General features: G+C 40.9%; 1 pseudogene across 1 annotated transcript; it reads right to left on the bottom strand.

Moving 5' to 3' along the window:
- Window positions 1-255: 255 nt before the first annotated feature.
- LOC309974382 (histone-lysine N-methyltransferase SETD2-like) lies at window positions 256-24,075 on the bottom strand (annotated as a pseudogene). Its single transcript has 2 exons — window positions 24,012-24,075; window positions 256-6,851 (listed from the first exon to the last, which is right to left on the bottom strand). The product of its transcript is annotated as a histone-lysine N-methyltransferase SETD2-like (transcript).
- Window positions 24,076-24,313: the final 238 nt, after the last annotated feature.

Raw genomic sequence — 24,313 nt, 5'->3', positions numbered from 1 at the left:
GGTCTCAGAAGGGAAGGTCTCAAGGGCCTAAACCCTTGCATCAGATGGCCTCTACCAACAGCTCACAACCAGGGACCGCTTGTTGTAGATGGAGCTCATTTTTGTAAGCTCATTCTGCAGGTTTGAATTCCCCAGGGTGATGTGTCATCAGTAGCACAGCCCTGACAGTGGGGTGGGGAGAGAGGGCCCACGGGATTTCTTCTCCTCAGAGTCTCTCCTACCAGCTTGCCCATCCTCCCACCCTGGCCCTGAAGGTCACTCTAATTCAGTGTCCCGTTTGGGTATGTAAACAGCCCCAAACTTCTGCATGTACTTCTTAATGTACTCCTTGGTTTTGTGTCTCACATTCTCATTGCACTCCATGTCCTCGGGGTTCTTATAGTACTTCAGCTCCTTATTCATAATGCCGTGAGTAGCTTGCAAGCTAGGTGTTTGAAACCTTCAGTTGTGGTAATTCTTCCCACTTTGCAGTCAGGTTTCCAGTAAGGGTTCAGGCACTGGACGATGAACTGGGATATCTCTTTTCTGAATACGTCTTTGCTTTTCTTAGCCAGCTCACTGGGGGCATCTACTTCTGCTGTCTTAGGCTTCTTTGAGGTCTTCATGGGATTTTCATCATATGTTGGGGTTCCCAGGTCCATCTCAGCTTCATGCTCAAGGCTGGCATCATCTCCTGGGCTTTCCCAAGGAGGAGGATCCCACTGAGTCTGCCTTGTGATCACATGGTAGTAGTAAATCTTCCCTTCTGGGTCTCGGGCTATCTTCCAGTTGGGAGGTAAGGCAATGGTTTTTGGTTTGGGAGGAGATGGGGGTGGTAAATCCAAGAAGTTGTTTGTCACAACCATTTCAGGTGGCTGTAAGGGCTGAGGCTACCCTGGTGCCACTATTGTAGTCACGGCTGTGGCTGGCTGTACCACCACTCCTCGTGGGTGAGCTGTGAAAATCTGTTGTCCCTGGATGTACTGAAGACTTGGCTGGGCATAACTCTGTACAATTGGTGGAGTTGTCTGTGAATAGGGTGACGTCACACCATAGACAGTTGGACAAGCCTGTCCTTGATAATATATGGTTGCTTGAGACTGTGCAGGAGAGTACTGCTGCTGTACACTCATGGACTGTTGGTTTGAATCCCAAACACCATAATTCTGTCCCTGGACTGGGCCTGGGGCTGGCACTGGCAGGATGGTGACACTGGGGTCTTGGTGTACCACACCATCACTTTGGGCCACATACTGTGAACTGGAAACTTCCACAGGGGCTGCCACATGTGGCACCACTGGCACAGGTGGAGGGGCAGCAAGGGGTTCTGTAGAATGTCCCACCAAGGGCTGAGAATGATCATAAGGAGCAGGAGAACACACAGGATCCATGCTGGGTGTGGGGAGGAGCACCTTACCAGCATTAGGATTGCTGGGATCCACATAGGCCTGCATGGGGTAACCTGGTGGGTAGCCAGCAAAGGGGTGATGAGGAGTATGGTAGCCAAGAGAGTCATAGGGCAGTGGAGACGTCATTCCCAGGTTCTGCATCTGCTGCTGTTGTTTTTGAGGCTCCCGCTGAGCTACCTCCTGCTCAAACAACTTTTGACGCTCCTCTGTAGAAAATTGATTGCGATCTTGAATTCGTACTTTCTTTTTAGAAGTTGGTGTATCATATCTGCCACCTGGCCTTTTTGTTCCCCACTCATAGGCAGAAGAAGGTGGTGAGAGGGAGCCCCTTCATTTCCTTTTCTCTTTATTTTGAGTTTGTTTGTCTGGGTCTCTCTTTCTTGACCTGTTAGGAGTCTTTGGGGCAACTGTTTGATCTTTGAAGCCAACAGCATCCCTTCCTCGTTCGGTTATTGTGCTCTCCTTTTCAGTTTGCCTTTTCTTTGGAATTCGATATACCTCCTTTAGGTCTTTCCAATTGTCCAGGAGCTTGGTGGCCAAATCACTTATATCTACTGTTTTATGTGGCTGTTCCTGGCTCTTCTCACTCTCCACATCAGGTACACCCTCCTCTTCATTTTGGGATGGTGTTTCCTCAGCAATAGGTTCGGCTAGTTTTCTGCCATTGCTCTCTTTAGGCTCTATTTCAGTGTCAGCCTCTGGTTCAGATGTGGGTAGCTTAATGGCCTCCACAGCAATTTCACTATCAACTTTGATTCAGGCAGCTGTTGTGTGAGTAGCTGTTGTTCCTCTTCTTCTATAGGGACGTTTTCTAACTGGTCAAGGTCCTCTTTGCCATCTTTGCCTTCTAGCTCACTGATAGCATCAGAGATCGCACTGTCCATGCCATTTTCACTTATAATTTTAAGTCTGTGAAACATTAGCTTCTTGGGGGTGTCTGTGTCAGCTTCTATGCTCAGCTTGGTGGAAGGATCAGGTGTGTTGAGTGGTGTGTGAGCACGTGATGTATTCTCGGTAGAATACCCATCTCCTTCTCTCAGCTGAGGGACAGCAGTCTTGGTTTGAGACCAACGTTGAATAATAGGAAGTACTTTGCTTTTCTCCAACATATTTTTAGTAGGAATGGGTAAATGTTCCAAAGTCTTTATAATCTCTTCCTGAAGCTTCTGGTTACTTTCCCGGCCATCACATAGTTCTTCCATCCAGATCCACAACAAAGGCAGCCCATGACGTTCCAGAAAGGACTTCAGGCAAGACTGTGAATGTGTGTTCTGTATGAGCTTGAGACAGGTAAGTTTCTGTTCCAAAGTTTCAATTCTAACCATTAGCCAGGATAAGCTGAGCACCTGGTTTTTATCAGAGAGACCCTCACCATTCTCCATCAGAGCTTCTAGCTCTCCATCCACCGAATCCTTCTTCCGAGATCGTTCTTTCTTCATTTTCCCTCCTGCTGCTCTGATGCTGACTCTGTTCTCTCCTCCAAGGTAACCCCAGCAATTAGCCAACCCACAGAAACATCTCTGTGCTTCCTTGCTATATCTTTGGAACTCCAATGTTAACTCTGAGCCTGAAGGAAGCAGTTTGGTGGTAAAAATCCCAACTCTCAGTTGTCCGTTCACAGTCCATTTTCGAGTCTCACAGTTTGGTTCATAGCTGTGATTCATGAACGGGAGCAATTTCCTTTTTGAGTGGCATCTATTATCTCATCATTCTTCAGGGCCATGAAATAGTAGTGGATGTTTTTGTTTCGTGCATACTCCTTTACCCGGACTTTAAACTCTTTATGATCAAGTACCTCTCCACAATATTCCAGGACAAAGGTGTTCGAAGGAAGGTCTTTAGCAGCTCTCAAGCCCCAGCCTTTCTTTTCTGTGAGTATGACTTCCACATCTGCATGCTGTTTTCTTTGAAACTGTCTATTGGAACAATAATCCCCATTTGGACAACGAGAAGAACATTCAGTCATGAAAAGATGATTAAGACAATCTTTCCCACATGCTATTTCACCTTGAGCTCTTTCATCTTTAGAAAGAGGTGTACACTCACACTGCATTCGCTTAATATCCCGATGGGATTTATTCTTCTTTCTTTCTGTTAAATAAACATTTTATTCAATCAGATCAAAGTAAGAAGTCATCTTCCCTTGTTTGGCACACTCCTTCCACCGCTCTGGGTCCCTGAAGTCCTTCATGACACACGAAGGCCCAACCAATGCTGAGCCTAGAGGCACTGCTGTCTCTCCCTGCTCTACCTCCACTCTAACTTTGTTTCTGTCCTGAAGCTCACCATCACATTCAGAATCACTCTCCAATTCCTGTCTCCTTTTTTTAAGAGGCCCTCTATCTTTCATATCATTATTTTCTAAGTTTTTCAAAAGATCTTTCTCCTCATACACAGCTAAAGAGTCCTTAATGGAATTGCTGCTTATCTCAGGTGTTTGCACTGACCCCTTGTCCTTCTGAAGGGACAGAAAAAAAATATTGGGCTGACCTGAAAAGTGAGATCCTCCACGTTGATCCCAATTCTCCTCCTCTTCATGGTCATCTGTTAAGGAATCTGGTACCTGCCCTTGAATTCGGTCATACACAACCCCAGTTCCAGGCGGTCTACCTGCTGATCTTGGATCCCAGTAGCCATTGCCTTGACAGTAATTACCTGTCCCACTATACTGTTCTGCACTTTGCTGATACTTGTGTCCACCACAGGCTCCATAGCTGCTGTCAGGTTGCTGATATGTGATAGTAGGCTTTTCTTGTTGAGAGAAGTCCCACCCTAGATTTCTGAGCTCTTCTGATGATGAACGGAAACCATCCACTTGGGAGATCTCACAAGAAGAAAAATTTGACTCTGTTTTTCCCAGTCTACTATCTGGCCTGTTAGGGAAAGTGGTCTGTTGCCGAGACTTACTTGAGACATCTTCAAAATCATCAGAAGAATAAACTGGCAGCTCTTCTTTCTGCCTAGAAGTTATTTTGGTTTTCACTGCTTCCTCAGAGTTTGGATGACCTAGAGGGTCATAGTTTATGTCTGTATGACTGTAATATCAACCCCATCACTCTGAGGATGGGCAATTTCAGACAGGTGATTATCTATCTGTTTTTGGCTGGGCTGTGTAAAAGAGATTTCTGAATTCTTCTCTGTTGCTTCATGAAAGAAGAACTTCTCAGTTTGAGGACAGGCTTTATTTGTTATACTCTCAAATTTTTCCTCATATGAATGCCTCCTTGGCTCCAATCGCTCATCCTCCCAGTGGTCAGAATAGTGTCTGTAACTTTGACTGCTCCGAGAAGAACAAGGACTTGTTTCTTCCATGGGAAAGTAGAATTCTTTGGCACAACCACAACAGACTGAAGACGGTTTCTTGGAATACTGCTATCATCAGAATCTCTATCTTCCGAATCACTTTCATCACTTGAACTTTCGGAAGAACCGGAATAATCTTCATGGACAGTGGATACAATCTCTGAGGCTTGACCACTACTGTGACATTTTAAGGTATATGTTACACCATCACTGTCCTCCATGATTAAATTCAAATCTCAAGAAGAAAATACAACTTCTGAGTCATCAGAAGTACATGCATGTCCTCTTCCACCTTCTTCATCTAAAGAGATTTCTGGTCTTCCTCTTCTATCAGGCAGTATGGAGTTCCCTTTTTCTTGAGTCTCTTGCACACATTTCCCAGATAGTCCATTATTATGCCTGTTTTCCCAGGAAGCAAATCCTCTTCCTGAATCAGGTAGGCCACTAGCTACTTCTATTATTTCTTTCTCTGCATGCTTTAAAAATCTCTGAGATTTACTCTTCAGCACAGCATCCAAAACTGGAGATGTATTCTCTCCACATTGCAAGAGAGTTAAACTGTCTACATTTGTCCCTGGTGGAAGAATCTGAAGAGATGAAGCAATACATGAGCTCCCTGTAGGTGGAAATAAATCATCAAAATGATTAACAGAAGCTGAGCTAGTACTACCAACACTCTGCATATATTCTCCACATGCAAATTTTGAGTGCTGATCTGTCAGACTTCCATTATCACATATAACTGTTTTTGATTTCAAATGCACATTCATAAAGCTATTTGAAGAAATCTTCGTTACTAAAGGCTCAGTATTTTCAGCTCCGAATGACACAAAGAAGGGTGGTTGTCGTTTGAAGTACAGTATATATCTGAATCTTTTGTTTTACATCAAGAAACTCTCACATCAACTGGTTCTTTAACTATTGTTTTGGAATAATCTATAGTCATAACTGGCAAAGATATGAGTTGATCTTGGTGTGGTGACACTGGAGGTTCTGTTTCTCTAAATGGGCTTTCTGACTTACTATGCTGCATGCGAGTATCATCCAATTTTTTTTCTTTACATCTATTAATGTTTTGAAATCCATTTGATGAAAGCATGCACGTTTTGACCAAAGGGGATACCTCTGATCCATTCACACTATCATCAGAAGACATCAAAACAGTGTCACGTTTAGAAGTGCAAAATGTTGCCAAATCAGATTCTGCCCCAGGAGATCCGTTTATATTAAATTCGGTGGGACAATAACTTCTTAATTGATCATTCTTCACTTTACATAAAGAGTCTAATTCCTTAATACTATCATGGCTATCATGTCCTATAAATTCAGACTTAAAAACAGGTGATTCATCTAGCTTTTTAAAAGTAGGTGAATCATTTAATCGATTTGATGGGGATGGAGACCCAATCTTCTCTCTTTCAGGAACTTTACTAATCACTCTTAATTCACTACTTTTTGAACAAGGAGTCTGTAAACTAAAAGAATGAGACTGTTTGATTTCCTCATTCAATTCTGTACAACATAAAGAATTTTAAAATTTATCAGGCTTGGTTGCAGGTTTTGAAGGGGCAGACTTATAACAGGAAGCACTCTTACCGTGCTTGGAATATGATGACCCGCGTCGGAATCCCTGTTCATTAGTGGGAGAATAACATCTTTTCATTGCTTCATTTTCTGAAGTCCTTTTGGATTCTCCTTCTAATTTTGAAGAATCCTTTCCTCTTTTTTCCATCTCTAAGTAAGAGGACTCAGTTTTACAGTCTCCATCAGATTTAGAATAGGAGGATGGCGTCTTATGTCTCTGTAAGAGCAAGGAGGAGACGAGGTGCGCCTTGAGTATGTCTTCTTATACTAACCATCAAGTCAGAACTTTGTCTTGACCTGTTATCTGTATATGGCAGAGACTAGCGTGCCCTCTCTCGATAAGGGGAACTCCTATGGTAACGACCATCATAATGAGAGTCGTCATAATGGGATCGTTCTGACCGAGAATAGGGTGAAGTAGTTCTAGAACCTCTGTCAGATCTAAAACGAACCCTGCTCTGCCTTCGCTCTCTCTCTGATCTACAGCGAGAAGATATATAACAAGTATCTCAAGTTTTGAGTAGCTAAAATATTTATCATCTCTCTCTGTTTTAGATCGTGAAGATTTGAGGAGCTCTGCTTAATGTGTAATGCAGATGCATACTGGATATTAGGGAGGGAGAAGGCCCGAACAGAATTCTGTGTTTAATTTTTTTTGTCCTGCCTTTAAATTTTATTCCATCAGTGGTATGAATGCCAGAGGGGGATCCTCTTCCAAGCTTGCTTTTTCTTGGGTGCTCTCCCTCTGCCCTAGGGTACTGTTAAGAGTTCTCAACATGCAGTCGTCCCTCAGCATGAGCAAGGAATTGGTTCTAAGGCTCCCCCTGCCCCCCCCCAGTCCCCTGCGATTGCTGAAATCTCATATAAAATGGAGTAGTACAGTCTGCCCTCAGTACCCCGGGGCTCCACACTGGAGGATTCTGCATCCGAGGATTCAATCTACTGTAACTCAATTTACGGTTGGTTGAATCTGGGGTGCAGAACCCATGGATACAGAGGGGTAATTGTATTTATTTCACTCTATTATAGCTTAACAATTCTGGTTAAATTTACCGTGATCTGTCTCCTGGTTGGACCTAGATTAGTAGAGGTGTGATGACTTGCTTGAGTTTGGGACAAAGAAGTGAGCATGAGTAGCACTTTCTCCCCTCTCTTTGGGAATAAGCTGCACACAGAAAGTATGCATTGGGCCCCATTTCTCCATAAGTCTTACAAGGGCAGGTGGCAAAATAGTTTGTGTCCAGTGCTGTCTGTGGCTGGATGCATATGTCTGTATCATTATGGGCCTCAGTGTAAGGAAGCCCTCTTTTACACAGATATAAGGCTGAAATTAGAGAATGAGCATTATTAGTAATAAAGATAATACATCATGTTCCACATACCTCTTGTCTACTTATGAATTACTTTAGGACCTGGGTGAGGAAGAGGTTAACATGCTTCACTTAAGGGGATAATCTTATTACTATTTCTTTTGACAAGTTGAGTGTGAATTGGTTTTATCACTTTCTAGGCTTGTTCTATTCATAATTAACATATATTGAAACTTACATTAATATAAACAGACAATCCTGCAATATTTGCTGTCAGAAAATAGATAAGGGACAACCTTCAAATCCAACTTTTGTGTAGCTGGGACTTCAACTATAAGCAGGTTTTAGTTATTTTTCTAAGTTTCTTATGCTTTTCATGGTGAGTTGAATATCTTTATTATAAAAAAAAGTTTCTCTGTAAAACTAAACATTTTAAAGAACGTATACAACATACATAAGGGTCTGAAAATGCTCACTTTTCATAAAAATGACATCTAGTTCCATAGACGAGTTCATCAACATCCTGACAGCTGATGGAAAAGTGACACATAGGCTTTAGGGTCTAGATCACAGATTCTGTCACCTAGGAAGCTTTCAAGTACAGCAAGTAATAGAAAAACCCAACTGAGAATGGCTTACATAGAGTGAACCAATTAACTTCCTTTGAAACTACAGAGATACATGTTGCTAGGAGTGAAACTAGAAGCTCACATAATGTGACTTAGAACGTAGTTTCTTTCAGTTTTTAACTGTCCCTTCCCTGGTGTTGACTGTTTTTGGACAAACTCCCTCCCTCCCCCCACCCCCCAGTTCATAATCCTAAACTGACTTTGAGGAACTCTAAGAATTACATGAATCCTTTTTTGTGAAACAAAGAGAATCTATATCATATATTCAGCGAAAGTGTCTAAGAGTTACTGATTGGACCAACTTAGGTAATCGTGCCAATTCCAAAACATTCAGAGATGGCACATTCAGATTGGCTCTATGAATCAGGGCCTTTCTCTGGGGCAGATGAGGCCCATTTTCCATCTAAATCACAACGGTGAAAATGGAGGGATGGGGTAGGTACTGAAAAGAAATTCAGGCTATTACTCCAAGAAGGAAGAAAAATAGATACTGGACAGCCATATAACAGGTATTCATTATAGGTACTTCCAGAGTCTATTTCTTATTTACTCAAAGAAATTTAAGACTTTAGGTAGCCCCAAAATTCACATATTTTCTGCATGTTACCTAACACATTTTTAGAAAATAAAAAGGTAAAATAATGTGAAATGATTTAATTTCTATAAGTGATCTTATAATCAAAGAGACCTTGCTACAAAAGTGAAAATTTATCTAGAGGATTTTATATTCAGTAAAGTGTTCACATGCAAGAGCAAATTCTCATTCTGATGATTCATGAAGTCACTTGTGATATTCCTTCTTTAGTGTGGTGTTTATATAAAAACATGAGTCTCTAAAATTGCCATGGCAAAAACACATTTTGAAGCTTGATAGCCTTCTTTTCACAAAGCATGGTTTCCATCATTGTCTTGGATCACACTGTACCTTATGTTCATTCTCTGGTACAGAGCTCCAGCAGCTTTTTTTTTTTGCTTTTTCTCTTGCCCTGCATCTTAATCTTCAAGCATTCTCCTACAGTCATGTTCTGGTTTTCCCTTTGTCAGCCTCCACCACTTCCACTCCCTCCTAGACTCCTAGTACTTTTTTCAAGCTAAAGTTCTTTACATTTAACTGCTGAAATCCAAGAAAGAGCCTGTAGTGAAATGAAGACTTGCAGTTTTCCCCACCTGCTTAGTTGCTTGCATTCTGTCTTCAGCCACTACAGTTTGAATCTGCCTCAAGTCATCAGTGGCATTAATCTTTATCCTACATGGTTGATAACCCCTTTTTCTTTGATCCTCTTATCTGATTGGTCTTCCTCTGTCACTCCTAAGACATAGCCATGTCTTTCTGTTCTATTAATTTCTCTCACTGCTCTTTTATGCATCAAATAAACAGGTTAAGTAAGGCTCTGAAAGTACTCACCTTTCTGGTCTCAATCTTTCAACTTCCTCTTCCATTTCTTTTTCCATTACCACATTGACTACTTACTGCTCAAGACATGTCATCTGTGCTTTTCTCCAAGGTTCCCTTGGAAATATTTTCCTTCAAGGCTCAGCTTAAATATTTTCCCTCCATGAACCCTGCTCTAGTTTCCTCCAAACTTGAACTACCTCCAATTCCGTTAACCAGGTCCATGTTCTATCACCAGCTCTTGACCGAATATTTGCGAAAGCTCTCTAGCTAGTATCCCTGCTTCTTGCCTGTCTTCTACTTATTTCTCCATACTACCACTAGAACTGTCTCTCATACAATCTGAACCCCTCATCATGGCCTATAAGATCTGGCTCCTGCTAATGTCTATTGGTCCAGGAACTGTGCTAAGAACTTTACTTGAATTAATCCATTTAATCCTATGAGCTACATACTCTTTTAATTTTTTACAACTTTATTGGAGTATAATTGCTTTACAATGTTGCTTTAGTTTCTGCTGTATAACAAAGTGAATCAGCTATATGTATACATATATCCCCATATCCCTTCCCTCTTGAGCCTCCCTCTCCTCCCTATCCCACCCTCTACGTGGTCACAAAGCACCGAGCTTATCTCCCTGTGCTATGCGGCTGCTTCCCACTAGCTATCTATTTTACATTTGGTAGTGTATATATGTGCATGCCACTCTCTCACTTCGTCCCAGCTTCCCCTCCCCCCTCCCCGTGTCCTCAAGTCCATTCTCTACATCTGTGAATTTACTCCTGTCTTGCCCCTAGGTTCATCAGAACCATTTTTTTTAAGATTCCATATATATGTGTTAGCATACGGTATTTGTTTTCCTCTTTCTGACTTACTTCACTCTGTATGACAGACTCTAGGTCCATCCACCTCACTAAAAATAACTCAATTTCATTTCTTTTTATGGCTGAGTAATATTCCATTGTATATATGTGCCATATCTTCTTTATCCATTCATCTCTCAATGGACACTTAGGTTGCTTCCATCTCCGGGCTATTGTAAATAGAGCTGCAATGAACATTTTGGTACATGACTCTTTTTGAATTATGGTTTTCTCCAGGTATATGCCCAGTAATGGGATTGCTGGGTCATATGATAGTTCTATTTTTAGTTTTTTAAGGAACCTCCATACTGTTCTCCATAGTGGCTGTATCAATTTACATTCCCACCAACAGTGCAAGAGGGTTACCTTTTCTCTACACCCTCTCCGGCATTTATTGTTTCTAGATTTTTTGATGATGGCCATTCTGATTGGTATGAGATGATATCTCATTGTAGTTTTGATTTGCATTTCTCTAATGATTAATGATGGTTAGCATTCTTTCATGTGTTTGTTGGCAGTCTGTATATCTTCTTTGGAGAAATGTCTTTTTAGGTCTTCTGCCCATTGTTGGATTGGGTTGTTTGTCTTTTGTTATTGAGCTGCATGAGCTGCTTATAAATTCTGGAGATTAATCCTTTGTCAGTGGGATGCATTTGCAAATATTTTCTTCCATTCCGAGGGTTGTCTTTTGGTCTTGTTTATGGTTTCCTTTGCTGTGCAAATGCTTTGAAGTTTCATTAGGTTCCCTTTGTTTATTTTTGTTTTTATTTCCATTTCTCTAGAAGGTGGGTCAAAAAGGATCTTGCTGTGATTTATGTAATAGAGTGTTCTGCCTATAGTGTCTGGCCTTACATTTAGGTCTTTAATCCATTTGGAGCTTATTTTTGTGTATGGTGTTAGGGAGTGATCTAATCTCATACTTTTACACGTACCTGTCCAGTTTTCCCAGCACCACTTATTGAAGAGACTGTCCTTTCTCCACTGTACATTCCTGCCACCTTTATCAAAGATAAGGTGACCATATGTGCGTGGGTTTATCTCTGGGCTTTCTATCCTGTTCCGTTGATCTATCTTTCTGTTTCTGTGCCAGTACCATACTGTCTTGATTACTGTAGCTTTGTAGTATAGTCTGAAGTTAGGGAGCCTGATTCCTCCAGCTCCATTTTTCGTTCTCAAGATTGCTTTGGCTATTCGGGGTCTTTGGTGTTTCCATACAAATTGTGAAATTTTTTGTTGTAGTTCTGTGATAAATGCCAGTGGTAGTCTGATAGGGCTTGCATTGAATCTGTAGATTGTTTTGGGTAGTAGAGTCATTTTCACAATGTTGATTCTTCCAATCCAAGAACATGGTATATCTCTCCATCTATTTATATCATCTTTAATTTCTTTCAACAGTTTCGTATAATTTTCTGCATACAGGTATTTTGTCTCCTTAGGTAGGTTTATTCCTAGGTATTTTATTCTTTTCATTGCAATGGTAAATGGGAGTGTTTTCTTAATTTCACTTTAAGATTTTTCATCATTAGTGTATAGGAATGCCAGAGATTTCTGTGCATTAATTTTGTATCCTGCTACTTTACCAAGTTCATTGATTAGCTCTAGTATTTTTCTGGTAGCATCTTTAGGATTCTCTATGTATAGTATCATGCCATCTGAAAACATGACAGCTTTACTTCTTCTTTTCCTATTTGGATTCCTTTTATTTTCTTTTCTTCTCCAATTGCTGTGGCTAAAACTTCCAAAACTATCTTGAATAAGAGTGGTGAGTGTGGGCAACCTTGTCTTGCTCCTGAACTTAGTGGAAATGCTTTCAGTTTTTGACCATTGAAGATGATGTTGGCTGTGGGTTTCTCATATATGGCCTTTATTATGCTGAGGAAAGTTCCCTGTATGCCTACTTTCTGCAGGGCTTTTTATCATAAATGGGTGTTAAATTTTCTCCAAAGCTTTCTCTGCATCTATTGAGATGAATATATGGTTTTTCTCCTTCAATTTTTTAATATGGTGTATCACGTTGATTGATTTGCATATATTGAAGTATCCTTGCATTCCTGGGTTAAACCCCACCTGATCATAGTGTATGATCCTTTTAATGTGCTGTTGGATTCTGTTTGCTGGTATTTTGTTGACAATTTTTGCATTTATGTTCATCAGTGATATTGGCCTGTAGTTTTCTTTCTTTGTGACATCCTTGTCTGGTTTTGGTATCAGGGTGATGGTGGCCTCGTAGAATGAGTTTGGGATTGTTCTTCCTTTTGCTATATTTTGGAAGAGTTTGAGAAGGATAAGTGTTCACTCTTCTCTAAATGTTTGATAGATTTGCCTGTGAAGCCATCTGGTCCTGGACTTTTGTTTGTTGGAAGATTTTTAATCACAGTTTCAATTTCAGTGCTTGTGATTGGCCTGTTCGTATTTTCTATTTCTTCCTGATTCAGTCTTGGCAGGTTGTGCATTTCTAGAACTTGTTCATTTATTCCAGGTTGTCCATGTTTTTTGCATATAGTTGCTTGTAGTAATCTCTCATGATCTTTTGTATTTCTGCAGTGTCAGTTGTTACTTCTCCTTTTTCATTTCTAATTCTATTGATTTGAGTCTTCTCTCTTTTTTTCTTGATGAGTCTGGCTAATTGTTTTTCAATTTTGTTTATCTTCTCAAAGAACCAGCTTTTAGTTTTATTGATCTTTGTTATCGTTTCCTGCATTTCTTTTTCATTTATTTCTGGTCTGATCTTTATGATTTCTTTCCTTCTGCTAACGTTGGGGATTTTTGTTCTTCTTTCTCTAATTGCTTTAGGTGCAAGGTTAGGTTGTTTATTCGAGATGTTTCCTGTTTCTTAAGGTAGGATTGTATTGCTATAAACTTCCCTCTTAGAACTGCTTTTGCTGCATCCCATAGGTTTTGGGTCGTTGTGTCTCCACTGTCTTTTTTTCTAGGTATTTTTGATTTCCTCTTTGATTTCTTCAGTGATCACTATTATTAAGTAGTGTGCTCTTTAGCCTCCATGCGTTTGTATTTTTTACAGATATTTTCCTGTAATTGATATCTAGTCTCATAGCGTTTTGGTCAGAAAACATACTTGATATGATTTCAATTTTCTTAAATTTACCAAGTCTTGATTTGTGACCCAAGATACGATCTATCCTGGAGAATGTTCCATGAGCATTTGAGAAGAATGTGTATTCTGTTGTTTTTGGATGGAATGTCCTATAAATATCAATTAAGTCCATCTTGCTTAATGTATCATTTAAAGCTGTGTTTCCTTATTTATTTTCATTTTGGATGATCTGTCCATTGCTGAAAGTGGGGTGTTAAAATCCCCTACTATGATTGTGTTACTTTTGATCTCCCCTTTTATGGCGGTTAGTATTTGCCTTATGTATTGAGCTGCTCCTCTGTTGGGTGCATGAATATTTAGAATTGTTATATCTTCTTCTTGGATCGATCCCTTGATCATTATGTAGTGTCCTTCTTTGTCTCTTGTAATAGTGTTTATTTTAAACTCTATTTTGTCTGATATGAGGATTGCTACTCCAGCTTTCTTTTGATTTCCATTTGCATGGAATATCTTTTTCCATCCCCTTACTTTCAGTCTGTATGTGTCCCTAGGTCTGAAGTGGGTCTCTTGTAGACAGCATATATATGGGTCTTGTGTTTGTATACATTCAGCCAGTCTGTGTCTTTTGGTGGGAGCATTTAATCTAATTACTATTAAGGTAATTATCGATATGTATGTTCCTATTCCCCTTTTCTTAACTGTTTTGGGTTTGTTATTGTAGGTCTTTTCCTTGTCTTTTGTTTCTTGCCTAGAGAAGTTCCTTTAGCATTTGTTGTAAAGCTGGTTTGGTAGTGCTGAACTCTCTCAGTTTTTCCTTGTCTGTGAAGGTTTTAATTTCTTCATCAAATCTGAATGAGATCCTTGCTGGGTAGAGTAATCTTTGTTGTTGGTTTTTCTCCTTCATCACTTTAAATATGTCCTGCCACTCCCTTCTGGCTTGCAGAGTTTCTGCTGAAAGATCATCTCTTAACCTTATGGGGATTCCCTTGTGTGTTATTTGTTCTTTTTCCCTTGCTGCTTTTAATATGTTTTCTTTGTATTTAATTTTTGATAGTTTGATTAACATGTGTCTTGGCATGTTTCTCCTTGGATTTATCCTGTGTGGGACTCTCTGTTCTTCCTCGACTTGATTAACTATTTTCTTTCTAATATTAGGGAAGTTTTCAACTATCATCTCTTCAAATATTTTCTCAGTCCCTTTCTTTTTTTCTTCTGCTTCTGTGACCCCTATAATTCGAATGTTGGTGCATTTAATGTTGTCCCAGATGTCTCTGAGACTGTCCTCAGTTCTTTTCATTCCTTTTTCTTTATTCTGCTCTGCAGTAGTTATTTTCACTGTTTTGTTTTTCAGGTCACTTATCCGTTCATCTGCCTCCGTTATTCTGCTATTGAGCCCTTCTAGTGTATTTTTAATTTCATTTATTGTGTTGCTCATCATTGTTTATTCCTCTTTTCAATGTTTCTTGCATTTTCTCTATTCTATTTCCAAGATTTTGGATCATCTTTACTATCATTTTTCTGAATTCTTTTTCAGGTAGAGTGCCTATTTCCTCTTCATTTGTTAGGTCTGGTGGGTTTTTATCTTACTCCTTTATCTGCTGTGTGTTTTTCTGCCTTCTCATTTTGCTTATCTTACTGTGTTTGGGGTCTCCTTTTTGCAGGCTGTAGGTCCATATTTCCCATTGTTTTTGGTGTCTGTCTCCAGTGGCTAAAGTTGGTTCAGTGGGTTGTGTGGGCTTCCTGTTGGCGGGGACTAGTGCCTATGGTCTGGGGGATGAGGCTGGATCTTGTCTTTCTGGTGGGTAGGTCCACCTCTGGTGGTGTGTTTTGGGGTGTCTGTGGCCCTATTATTATTTTAGGCAGCCTCTCTGCTAATGGGTGGGGTTGTGTTCCTGTCTTGCTAGTTGTTTGGCATAGGGTGTCCAGCACTGTAGCTTGCTGGTCGTTGAGTGAAGCTGGGTGTTGGTGTCGAGATGGAGATATCTGGGAGATTTTTGCCATTTGATATTATGTGGAGCTGGGAGGTCTCTTGTAGACCAGTGTCCTGAAGTTGGCTCTCCCACATCAGAGGCACAGCACTGGCTCCTAGTTGCAGCACCAAGAGCCTTTCATCTGCACGGCTCAGAATAAAAGGGAGAAAAAGTAGAAAGAAGGAGGATAAAATAAAATAAAATAAAGTAAGATGAAATAAAATAAAGTTATTAAAATAAAAATTATTAAAAAAAGAAAAATTTTAAGTAAGAAAACAAAAAACGGACGTACAGAAGCCTAGGACAAATGGTGAAAGCAATGCTATAGAGACAAAATCTCACACAGAAGCATACACACACACACTCACAAAAGCAAGAAAAGGGAAAAAAATAATATATCTTGCTCTCAAATTCCACCTCCTGAATTTGGGATGATTCATTGTCTATTCAGGTATTCCACAGATGCAGGTACATCAAGTTGATTGTGGCGCTTTAATCCGCTGCTCCTGAGGCTGCTGGGAGAGATTTCCCTTTCTCTTCTTTGTTCACACAGCTCCCTGGGCTCAGTTTTGGATTTGGTCCCGCCTCTATGTGTAGGTCGCTGGAGGGCGTCTGTTCTTCGCTCAGACAGGACGGGGTTAAAGGAGCCGCTGATTCAGGGACTCTGGCTCATTCAGGCCCGGGGGAGGGAGGGGCACGGATGTGGGGCGAGCCTGCAGCGGCAGAGGCTGGCATGACGTTGCACCAGCCTGAGGCGCACGGTGCGTTCTCCCGGGTAAGTTGTCCCTGGATCCCGGGACCCTGGCAGTGGAGGGCTGCACAGGCTCCCAGGAGGGGGTATGCGGATAGTGACCTGTGCTCGCACACATGCTTCTTAGTGGCGGCAGCAGAGGTCTTAGCGTCTCATGCCGGTCTCTGGGGTCCGTGCTGATAGCCGCGGCTCACGCCAGTCTCTGGAGCTCTTTTAAGCAGCACTCTTAATCCCCTCTCCTCGCTCACCAGGAGACAAAGAGGGAAGAAAAAGTCTCTTGCGCCTTAGGCAGGTCCAGACTTTTTCCCGGACTCCCTCCTGGCTAGCCGTGGCGCACTAACCCCTTCAGGCTGTGTTCACGCTGCCAGTCCTCTCCCTGCAATCCAACCAAAGCCTGAGCCTCAGCTCCCAGCCCCCGCCCACCCCAGCGGGTGAGCAGACAAGTCTCTCGGGCTGGTGAGTGCTGGTTGGCACCGATCCTCTGTGCGGGAATCTCTCCGCTTTGCTCTCCGCACCCCTGTTGCTGCGCTCTCCTCCGTGGTCCCGAAGCTCCCCCCTCCGCCACCCGCAGTCTCTGCTCACGAAGGGGCTTCCTAGTCTGTGGAAACTTTTCCTCCTTCACAGCTCCCTCGCAGTGGTGCAGGTCCCATCCCTATTCTTTTGTCTCTGCTTTTTCTTTATTCTTTTGCCCTACCCAGGTACGTGGGGGCGTTTCTTGCCTTTTTGGGAAGTCTGAGACCTTATGCCTGCATTCAGTAGGTGTTCTGTAAGAGTTGTTCCACATGTACATGTATTTTTGATGTATTTGTGGGGGGAAAGTTGATCTCCACGTCTTAGTCCTCTGCCATCTTGAAAGTCCTCCTGCAATTTTTTTTTTTTTTTTTTTTTTTGCGGTACGTGGGCCTCTCCCTGTTGTGGCCTCTCCCGTCGCAGAGCACAGGCTCCGGACGCAAAGGCTCAGTGGCCATGTCTCACAGGCCCAGCCGCTCCGCAGCATGTGGGATCCTCCCGGACTGGGGCACGAACCTGTGTCCCCTGCATCGGCAGGTGGACTCTCAACCACTGCGCCACCAGGGTAGCCCCTGCAATTTGTTTTTATTTCATATTTCTTTGCTCTAGGTTCAACATTAAGTAAAGGATATAAGGATCTATGACATGCAAATAAAAGAAGGTTTGCTTTATCCTAATACAGAAGTAAAAAGCCAATTAAAAAAAATTTGTTTCTAAAGGTTGAAGTCAAGGAAAAATGATGGAAAAACCTGACTTGTTTACCAGTCCATATTCTTTATTTCTTAAAATCTTTTTTATATGTTCATCTTATATGCAAATGTATAATGCTTGTTTTCCCACTCAGCCTCACACAAATCCTGGAATCCCCTGTGTGCTATCAGCCTGGGAATATAGTCCTTTAAGGTTTTGCTGTCTCTGTTCATTGCATATACTATAGCTTTGTACATGTTTATTTTGTAAACATGTGTTCAGTTATATGTGTTCAGGCAGGAATTCAAATACGTGATTCTCATTCTTGCTTTTCAAGAGAATTCTCCTGAGGGGAGAAAAAACAATGTACACGTTTCTCTTCTTATTTGACAAAACCAAAAACAATCCTGGATTTAGACCCTTACAAGGAAATATGTTCCACACAAAGTAAGAGTGAAGGACTATCGTTGTTTCTCTTCTAGCTTTTGAAACTGATTGACTTTTATTATGAGAAAATATAGGCAGCATAGCATTAACTCTAAAATCAAGAGGTCTTTTGTGCTCAATTGCCAGGTGGAAAGGACGGAGCATTTACAGACAAGTAAAATTTCTTAGCAGAAGCATGATGGGGTCATGGTCATACTTTGTGTTTAAGAATTGTATAATCTTTTCATGTTGGGGCTCAGTTAAGAAAAGTATCCATGTCCTTGAGCACAGGGAAAAAAAATAAACTGTTTAAAATTCAAGTTTAGGGGGCTTCCCTGGTAGCGCAGTGGTTGAGAATCCGCCTGCTGATGCAGGGGACACGGGTTTGTGTCCCAGTCTGAGAAGATCCCACATGCTGCGGAGAGGCTGGGCCTGTGAGCCATGGCCACTGAGCCTGCGCATCCGGAGCCTGTGCTCTGCAATGGGAGAGGCCACAACAGTGAGAGGCCCGCGTACCGCAAAAAAAAAAAAGGAAAAATAATCCATTTTAGGGGAAAATGACGTGACTTGTGGAGAAATATCCAACTTCAAGTCAGTTCCTGGGCGCATAAGTTCATGAAGTTCATAAAAAAGTCCCCACCAACCAATTGTGATTACTCTCTACCTTTAATTAGTTTTCAACTGATGTGGAACTCAAGATATTATCAGCCTCTGCTTTACTGAGGTAGACAGTTGGACAATACAGTAGAGGGCAGAAAATGAACAAAAAAAATCAGAATGATGAATAGAGAATGCTGCTTGAAAAACTTAAAATTTTTTTTGATATGGTCTTCGTTGGACATTTTCCCCCCTTATCTGCTTGTATTTTCACTTTCAAGTTGATAACTCCCAGACTGAGTTGAAACACGATGATGTTTCTGCCATTCTCTTCGGAGTTCATTGTGACTTTTTTTATCATCAGCAGAAATAGAGGGAGACTGAATTAAATGGGAGCTGCAGAACTTGTGTGTGTGATAACAATACAAATGGATTTTCTCTAACAGAGAAAAACAGCTGTCTCCATTATTTGAATGCTTCACCTTTCTCCATTCCATTAATTGGGTCTTTGATCACAAGCTGAGGTGGAGAGGCCCTGATAAGGAATAGGTTATTAGTAAAGTAGCCTAAAGGAATGAATTGGGCCTGGTACTTGCTGCAGAAGATGAGATAAACTCATAATGCCTGTGAATGTGAGTGGTGGAGGGTGATAGGGCCTCGGACTGCCCTGAACTGCTTGCAAAGGGAGAAGACTAATACTCTAGTGCTATGATAGCTAATGCAGGATATAAATTTAGCTCCCGGGAATGGAATAGGATAGAAATTCCATAAAGAGTTTTCTGTAAATGGCTTACACTTTTATATCAAACTGTGGCAGAGTAGTTGCTAAAAAAAATAAAATAAAATAGTTTCTTGATCTCACTATATGTTGAATACAACTGAAATCTTTCGTATAAAATGAGGAAAAATGACTGTTAAATTTGTTCCCCAAGACATTAATAAGAGCACCCTTTGAAGTGTGGTAAAGCTAAATTGGAGGAATTAAATTTGATTGAATCTAAGCCTGTTTATTTTTCATTTCTGCAGAGTGAGTGTTGAGTGATTTGTAATACATCATTGGAAATCTTCAGGAACTTGCTATCATGTAATCCATTTTTTTTCGCTGAAGAATACAACCGCAAGGGACAAGGCCATATTGGTTTGTTGTTAATGTACTGGAAAGAGGTACTATGGAGAAAACAGTTAATATTAAATTATGAACACAAGGTTATCTTTCTGCCGCACATGCTCCACTGCCCTAGGCAGGGGTAATCTGTTAATAGCATTCAGCCAAAATGACACCATTAAGGAACTGAAGCTACACATCTTTTGCAAGCTGAATGATGTATAAAGCTGGTTTTCTATCATCCTAGATGCAATAAATTATCCACGCTGCTAAAAATTGAGACAAGACAGAAGTTTGATAGAACTGGCACCCAGACATAAGTGGAAGGCCAGCCTGGCAGGAAATGACATGAAGATGTGAATGCTGCTATCAGGGTGTTTTTAGTTGTGTTGTTCTCTCTCCCCCCAGCTCTGATTTTTAGGCTTTGGGGGCCATGATGGCCAATGGACTATCATGGCATTTTCATTGTAGAGAGTGAGGAGTGACTGAGAGAGAAAACGAATAACACATACAGTTATGTAGATGAGCACCTCAGGAAAGGTTTGGATGTCAGATCTACTTTGAATGAATCATTGCCTTTCAGCTTTAGTTTCTGATTGTCAATGCCTGCACACAAAGTGAAGGACATTATAAATGGTCTATATTGAGAGTTATCTGATTCGTGTGTGCACATTAGGAAACCATAACCTACTCATACCCATTGCCCTTCTTATTATTGGTTCCATCAGCATGCACAATAAATAGCTGGGGAAAAAATTCAGGACTATTTCCCCTGATGGTTTTTCTCATTTTAAATTAATACAAATGCTTAATAGACTTAAGAGACATAGGGCAGCTCTTTGCTCTAGCAGAGCTCCTCACAGTATCAGGAAAAATGTTTTTCTAAACTGCAGTGGCAATACCAGTGAAACAAAGTAATATATTAAATCAACGAATGCATATTAAATTTGCACCAATTTCTCCAGCACTCTTATAGTCAATGGCCATGTAAAGATAAAAAGAAATCATCCCTTAAAACCTTATAATTTAGTGGGGACTCAGACAATTGCAGCAAAATGTTGTAATGACGGAGGTTAAAGGAATGTCTGTCAGGAGAATGAGGGCTGGCTTCACAGAGGAAGTGACCAGCACAAAGAGAGGTTTTTAAATATCCTAGTACAGAGAAAATAAGCATAACCAATAAATCCAACCATAGTCCTTATCATATTTCATATGATTTTAAGGGCCGAATTAGCAATATATACATATGCAGATAACTATAGTGAAAGCATTGAATTTAGCACACAAACCAAATGAGGAGATCATGTGAGGTATTTCCAGAAACCCAGAAGGGAGAAGATTCAGATTGGACTGGGGCAACCAGACAGGAGAGATTTTATTGGGGTCCAGAGCATCATCCCCATCCCCTCTCTGTCATTCTTCACTCCCAATTATTCACCAGTTCCAGTGTGTTCTATATATGAAATATCTGACATTTGATCTATTTTGTCCATCTTTTTTTTTTTTTTTTTTTTTTTTTTTTGCGGTACACGGGCCTCTCACTGTTGTGGCCTCTCCCGTTGCAGAGCACAGGCCCCGGATGCGCAGGCTCAGTGGCCATGGCTCATGGACCCAGATGCTCCGCGGCATGTGGCATCTTCCCAGACCGGGGCACGAACCCGTGTCCGCTGCATCGGCAGGCGGACTCTCAACCACTGCGCCGCCAGGGAAGTCCTGTCCATCCTTATGAACATAACTTTAGTGAATAAAAATTTTTGATTTGTATTACTACCATAGCCTCTTCACTGGTATCTCTGCCTCAGTTTTGTCCCTCTCCAATCCTATCTCTGGAGGGAGGCCAGAGTGATTTTTTTTAAACAAAAATTGAACTGTCAAATCCAGTTTAAATCCTGCACTGTGGTTGCAATAAGGCAAAGATCAAATCCCTTAATCTGGTGTATAAAGCTCAGAGTATTCTGGCCTGGCTACCTCTTGAGCCTCTACTCTTGTCTCTCTAACTGCATCTGTGCTCTAGATACTGCAGCTATCCTCAGTTTCTCATTTTGCCAACCCTTATCCACCTCTGAACCTTCAAGCATTGGTTGCTTTTGCTTCCATTTTCTTCCCAAACCTATCGTCTCGTTCCTTCCCTTCTCCTAACTCGTTTGAATTTATTATTCAGATGCTAGAACTTTCCCTGACAGATAAATATGGGGCAAAGTGCCCTTGTCTCTGCCCTTGTGGCACTGTATTTCTCCCATCTATGTAATTACCCTAGAGAGTATACATTCTATGAGGGTAAGGTCTGTAGGTATCTTGTCCACTTCATATCTCCAGTTCTTGGCACAGTGAGAGTAAATATTTGTTGAACACCGAATAAATAATGTGGACAATACATAAATAACAACCTGGAGAAATGGTTGGGAATGACCACAGGAAGATATCAGGACCACAGGGGATCATTCTGATCCTTGGAGACATTTCTTACTGACTGAGCTAAGAAGAACTGAGGAGTAAACTCAATTGGGAGCTGAATAAAAGGAGAAGAGAAGGGTGGTTTTTTAAACTTCAGTGTCTTGACAAGAAATAAGCCTTTACTGGAAAAGAAGAAAGAAGAGATTGGTCAGTAAAGCTTAGATGGCTGGGCTGACTATTTTCTCCTGTGCTAAATGTTCAAACTGAATTGGGATGTTCCATGCACTTGCAATATAGTTGCTTACCATTGAAATTTTATTTTGTGCTGTGTAGACCTTTTGATATCATAAGGAGTAGTTTTGAGGTAGACATAATGTAGGGAAGTTATTTTGAATATCTTATACCAAGGCTATATACAATATCATAGTGAAGTGACTGTAAATTTGAAATTAGATTAACAATTATTAAAAATTGATTAAAAATCAGATTAACAATTGATTCATTAAACAGCATTTACTTACTCCTTATTTTGCTCCAAAAACCTATAGACAAGAGAATGAAGTATGATGCTGGCTTGCAAAGTGTCCACAGCCAGGGAGAAAAGACTGAAAAAGCAAGTGAACAAATAATTACAATGAAATGTCATAAATGTTATGACAAGGTGCTATGTAGGTCAGAAACTGGGGAAAAGGAGAGAAAGGAAATTTCTTAGAGAAGACAACATTTGAGCTGCATTTCAAAAACCCAGGAGTAACGAGTAAGGAAAAATAGGAAGAAGGATGCTAGAGGCAGAGGAAACAGCAAAGATACAAAGTAAAAGGAAGAATTTTAAAAAATTTTGTGGGCAACTATTTGGGCATAGCTAAGATTTTTCAGAGCATCTCTTTTCTCAAATATTTTGTCTCATTGTCCTCATAAGAATTCTTATACTCGTCAGATCCTCCAATAGTCCTGGTTTCCCAGACAACTCACAAAGTATAAGGCCCTCCGTGATATGGCCATGGTTTATCTCTTTAACAACAACATTGTACCCATCTTCAACAACACCAGAATGCTTGCTGCTTCTTTCCTACCATGCCTTTTTTTCTCTCCATGCATTTTTTTAATGGCCTCCCCTCTGACTGACATGCTTTTTCTACTGGCTGCCATCCCCAGTCCACCTCTTCCCACCCTGGGTTAGATGCTCTTACCCTTTGTAATAAAGATGCTCCACTTATTTATTCAACAAGCATCAATCAAGCCTCTTCAAGTACTTAAAAGCATGAGTTCTGGGGCCGTATGCCTTGGGTTTGAGTGCTCTCTGACTGATCTAGTAGTTATGTGAACTTGGGCAATTTGCTTAACTTCTGTGTATGCTCCAGTTTCCTCCTCTGTGAAATGGGGATAATTATAATGCCTATCTTACATGGTTTGTGGGCAGATTAAATAACAAAATTATTTTGAAAGTATCCATAACATATTAATAACTCAAAATATTTAGCCATATTATAATCATCACCATCATCTTAATGATTATTTCTAGGAGCCAAGCTCTAAGCTTAGATAGTGAAGACACAAAAATGCATAAAGCACAGCTCCTGCCATCAAGAATTTCATAATCTGTTGGAAAACACACATAACCAGACAGTAATAAAAGAGTGTGGATTATTCTATGACATGCATAAAGTGAACATAGACTTTTTGAAGAAGCAGCAGTCTTCTACATTTTGTAGAACCATTGAGATGGTTGTTTTAATCTGTTTGAAATCTACTCAGAGAACTACCAGCTATTTTTTACCCACTCTGCATAAATCTGGCATTCAGGTATCAACATAAATAAGAGGAATCTAGTATAAAATGATTATTACAGCTGAGAATTAAATTTAGCTGAGGAAAGCACTCTTAGAAGTGAGAAGGAACATCTCAAGCCCACTTGGCTCTATGCCTTTATGTTATAGACGAGGAAACAGTGCCACCACTCCACCACAATTGGTTAAGTCCTTGGACTAGAATCACGCAGTGCAATAGTGGCTGCATGATGGGTAGGACCCACGTTTTCCCAACCTTGGTTCAGCACTTTTTCCATAACAGCACTGATGTCCCTTTGGTTTTGTTCTTTCATTACCATGATTCGTTTCAAAATCTGTACAAACCTCTGTTTCCCCCCAGAAAGTTACACATGGCTTTCCAGTCTCATGTTATTCATCTGACATTCTGGGCTTGGGCCAACCTCAGTGCAGCCTCCAACCACAATGGAACCTGGAAGATACCTCCTGTTCTCTTCATAGCCAGCCCAGAGAGTATCAGTCCAAAACTACTCCTTCCTTTCTGATGTCACTGCACAGAGTTTTCTGAACCTCTACTTT

The sequence above is a fragment of the Leucopleurus acutus genome (genome assembly GCF_964270905.1).
Source record: "Leucopleurus acutus genome assembly, chromosome: 17".
Lineage (NCBI taxonomy): Eukaryota > Metazoa > Chordata > Mammalia > Artiodactyla > Delphinidae > Leucopleurus > Leucopleurus acutus.
Note: the sequence above shows the minus strand (reverse complement) of the source record. Positions and strands in the feature narration are given on the sequence as shown.